Raw genomic sequence first — 5,000 nt, forward strand, 5'->3', positions numbered from 1 at the left:
GGAGGCTGCTCTCTGCAGAGCGTCATAAGCAGCTTAGCGAGGTATTTTAGGTATTCTTGACTGCTGTCCACAACTCCGACGCACAACCAGGATGTGACCGCTGCAGGGAAGGAAGAGGGTCAAGGTTTACCTAAACTTGTGCTGATACTGAATGTAAAAAAATAAAACTGCCTGTGTGAGAATGAAGCCTTTTACTCTCCAAACTCAACCACAGCAGAGTGAAAGGGCTCATAATCTGTTCAGTACAAATTATTCATGTCAAAACATTCAAAATGAAAGATTCTCTGGATATATTTTTCTGAGCATGCTCAGATAGCACTCTCCCCCTGTTGACTGAACAGCTTCATACAGCTCATAAACACTATTTACAGCAGAGCATCTTTAAACTAACCCATCTTTGAACAGGTGACACACAAATCATTCTCATCAATAACTCCAACAGTGAAACTAAAGCTAAATCAACGAAACCACAGAAAACCAATGACAGAGCCGAGAGTTCCTGTGTTACAAATGTAAACAGGAAATCTTATCCAGTTTTTTTATAGAGCTCATGTTTGTGTCAGCCGTCAATCAGATTTATAAATAGTAATACATTACCTGAAAATAATCTACCCACAATACAAAGGTTCCTGTTCTTCAGCCCTTTTGATTACAGTCATAACCCTGCTCTCATGTGACACTCTTTACATTTTACCACCAAAAACTCAGAGTGAGTATAAGACATCCTTAAAATAGGTGGAACATTGAGGAAAAAAGGCAGCTCAACTCATTTGTTATGTGAAATAAAGAACACACTAACCTTGACTGACACTCTGTACTGGAACAAAATGAAAGTAAAGATGAGAGTTGAGATGAGTGCAGTAGCTGCCACCTCAGAGACATGATTCAACCAGCTGACGCTCTACTGAAGATGCTGTAGAGAATCTTACCTTGTTGACTTAAAGCTGTCAATCATCTAACAGCCGCTGCGGGTCTGTCTTCCCTCCAGCCTCCCCTCATCCTCGGCAGCGTGAGTCCTGCCACAGTTACAGAGTCACGGAGCGAATAGGGAGGCAGAGAAGAAGAGTTTTGAGGCTCCTGTTAACCTGCTGTTCTGTGCTTCTAATCCCCTTACAGCGAATAAGCCTCGTAATAAGCTAAGAAATCTCCAACCACCCCATTCACCAGCTGGACCATCAGCAGGACGCTAACTGTCCACTACAGTGTTTCCACTCATTTTACACTCTGCTGATTTATCTGACTTGGTGGTAAAGTGAGAATGATATGGAGAGACTGGGTAGAGTCATTAAAGGACAAATATTCTGTACATTTCCAGCCTCTATATTTATATTCTGGAGCTCTACTGGAATATCTTTGCATGATTTCCAGTTAAAAACTCCTTATTTATCTTCTACTGGTCCTTTATGCAGCCCCTCAGTTCAGCCTCTGTCTGAAACAGGCCGTTTTAGCTCCTGTCTCTTTAAGGCCCCGCCTCCTGATGAGCCCACTCTGTTCTGATTGGTCAGCTTCAGGAAGCTTCCTCCGGCTCCGGAGGCTACGTAAACAAACTATAGTAGCAGGATTTCACTTCTTCTTCTCCTTCTTTACTCCAAATGTCAACTTCTCACATCCATCCGTACATGGACGTCAGTTGTTTGAGTGAAGAGAGGAAACAGAGCAGCTTTTACAAACACTGCACTAAAAACTATCTGGACACTTCAAAATGTATGAATTTCATAGCATTACATTACAAAATGTCAAAGCAAATGGCATTTATTTTAACAAATAATAGCACACACACTTTATAAAAGTATTTGGACACCAAACAGCAGCTTCACTACAGATCACTGCTTCACTGTTTGTCTTCCTTTAGTTTGCAGAACTGCTGGATGTCTGACTTGGATTGGAAATAATAATAAATAGGAGGAGGGATGGATCTCTTATTGTGATGGACTTCAGAGGTTCATCACCATGGTAACTGATGCTGAACAGTTAACCTGCTCCGGAGCAGCACTCCGCCTACTGACCAATCACATCACTGGAAATAAAGCGTCATCATTCCTACAGGATCCCGACATGGACAAAAGTCCTGAGTTTATAATAAAGTGACAAGTAAAAAAGATCAATATATATTTTTATAGATCAGCAGAAACATTTTATTTTTCCGTGTTTCTGGTTTTAAATCAGAGCTTCTAACAAACGGAGATCGTTTACGACACTAAACACATATTTTAATAGTTTAATAGTGATTTTACTCTCTGATTCATGGCTGCAGTCAGAATAACATCAGACAACTGCAGATAAACACCAGAGATCAATAATCCTCACTGTTAATTGGCTCCATGATTATAAATCATCAGTCATTAAATACTTTTACACTCTTTGCTTCAGCAGCAGAAACAGTCTGACGTTACTTTAAGTTTGTTATGTGACATATTCAGATGGTTTGTAAACAGTGAAAATACTCCCTCTATACTTCAGTCATATAGAATAATTCCTACATGGATTTGATTTATTTATGATTTCTAGTGTTTGTTGTATGATTACAGGCTCGTTTACATTTCACTTGGTTGAATCTGCAGGTTCTTCTAGTTTAACTTTAGTTTATGTTTAGTTAAGTCAGCATTGACCCTTTTCAGTAGTTTTAATAGTGTTGTGTGTGTCTGTCACATTAAGCTTAACAACACATACAAACTGTTATTCACAGCAGTTCTAATAGTATCTGATGTCTGAAACGGTGCTGATCTATAGACAAGATTATCTTTTCATGAACCTCTGTGTAAATACCTTAAATTAAGCCACATTTATACGTTGTTAGGACTCTTCCCTATATGATCACATCTTTAAACAGTAGTTCTCAAACTCTCCCACATGATGGGCCCTAAACTGACACAGATTAGACCACAGACCCTCATCTGATAAGATGTTTTCCTCTAGAAGTTTTCTCACAGGAAGTGTATGAAACCCATGACTAATATAGTCGTATGTTCGGTCATTGTGTTACTTATGGATGAAAATAAATTATTCCCCTTTTTGCTTGGAGACCCCTGAAACCCCCTCAAGGACCCCTGGGGGTCCCTGGACCCTACCTTGAGAACCACTGTCCTTAAAAATCAAAGGTACTGAAAAGAGAGGCAACTGTCTGGAGATAAACTTCCACCCAGTCTTCGCTAGAAATGATATATATATTATAACAGTATAATAGGATGGTATATATAGTATAACAGTATAATAGGATGGTATATATATTATAACAGTATAATAGGATGGTATATATAGTATAACAGTATAATAGGATGGTATATATATTATAACAGTATAATAGGATGGTATATATAGTATATAACAGTATAATAGGATGGTATATATATTATAACAGTATAATAGGATGGTATATATAGTATATAACAGTATAATAGGATGGTATATATATTATAACAGTATAATAGGATGGTATATATAGTATAACAGTATAATAGGATGGTATATATAGTATATAACAGTATAATAGGATGGTATATATAGTATATAACAGTATAATAGGATGGTATATATAGTATAATTATAATAGGATGGTATATATAGTATAATTATAATAGGATGGTATATATAGTATAACAGTATAATAGGATGGTATATATAGTATAACAGTATAATAGGATGGTATATATAGTATAACAGTATAATAGGATGGTATATATATTATAACAGTATAATAGGATGGTATATATAGTATATAACAGTATAATAGGATGGTATATATAGTATATAACAGTATAATAGGATGGTATATATATTATAACAGTATAATAGGATGGTATATATAGTATAATTATAATAGGATGGTATATATATTATAACAGTATAATAGGATGGTATATATAGTATAATTATAATAGGATGGTATATATAGTATAATTATAATAGGATGGTATATATAGCATAACAGTATAATAGGATGGTATATATAGTATAATTATAATAGGATGGTATATATAGTATAATTATAATAGGATGGTATATATAGTATAATTATAATAGGATGGTATATATAGTGTATAACAGTATAATAGGATGGTATATATAGTATATAACAGTATAATAGGATGGTATATATAGTACAACAGTAAAATAGGATGGTATATATAGTATATAACAGTATAATAGGATGGTATATATAGTATAATTATAATAGGATGGTATATATAGTATAATTATAATAGGATGGTATATATAGTGTATAACAGTATAATAGGATGGTATATATAGTATATAACAGTATAATAGGATGGTATATATAGTACAACAGTAAAATAGGATGGTATATATAGTATATAACAGTATAATAGGATGGTATATATATTATAACAGTATAATAGGATGGTATATATATTATAACAGTATAATAGGATGGTATATATAGTATATAACAGTATAATAGGATGGTATATATATTATAACAGTATAATAGGATGGTATATATAGTATATAACAGTATAATAGGATGGTATATATAGTATAATTATAATAGGATGGTATATATAGTATAACAGTAAAATAGGATGGTATATATAGTATATAACAGTATAATAGGATGGTATATATAGTATAACAGTAAAATAGGATGGTATATATAGCATAACAGTAAAATAGGATGGTATATATAGTATATAACAGTATAATAGGATGGTATATATAGTATAACAGTAAAATAGGATGGTATATATAGTATAACAGTATAATAGGATGGTATATATAGTATAATTATAATAGGATGGTATATATAGTATAATTATAATAGGATGGTATATATAGTATATAAGAGTATAATAGGATGGTATATATAGTATAATTATAATAGGATGGTATATATAGTGTATAACAGTATAATAGGATGGTATATATAGTATAATTATAATAGGATGGTATATATATTATAACAGTATAATAGGATGGTATATATAGTATAACAGTAAAATAGGATGGTATATATAGTATAACAGTATAATAGGATGGTATAT

At 33.0% G+C, this 5,000-nt stretch overlaps 1 protein-coding gene across 1 annotated transcript in view; it reads right to left on the reverse strand.

Moving 5' to 3' along the window:
* LOC122999352 (photoreceptor outer segment membrane glycoprotein 2-like) overlaps window positions 1-1,373 on the reverse strand; it is a 17,593-nt gene extending 16,220 nt beyond the window's left edge. The window contains exons 1-2 of the mRNA XM_044376198.1: window positions 930-1,373; window positions 1-100 (exon numbers count right to left, since the gene is read on the reverse strand). The exon at window positions 1-100 is cut by the window's left edge and continues 1,141 nt beyond it. The gene's annotated coding sequence lies outside the window, so the exon portion shown is untranslated. The remainder of the gene's footprint in view (window positions 101-929) is intronic.
* Window positions 1,374-5,000: the final 3,627 nt, after the last annotated feature.

The sequence above is a fragment of the Thunnus albacares genome, chromosome 16, assembly GCF_914725855.1.
Source record: "Thunnus albacares chromosome 16, fThuAlb1.1, whole genome shotgun sequence".
NCBI classification, from domain to species: domain Eukaryota; kingdom Metazoa; phylum Chordata; class Actinopteri; order Scombriformes; family Scombridae; genus Thunnus; species Thunnus albacares.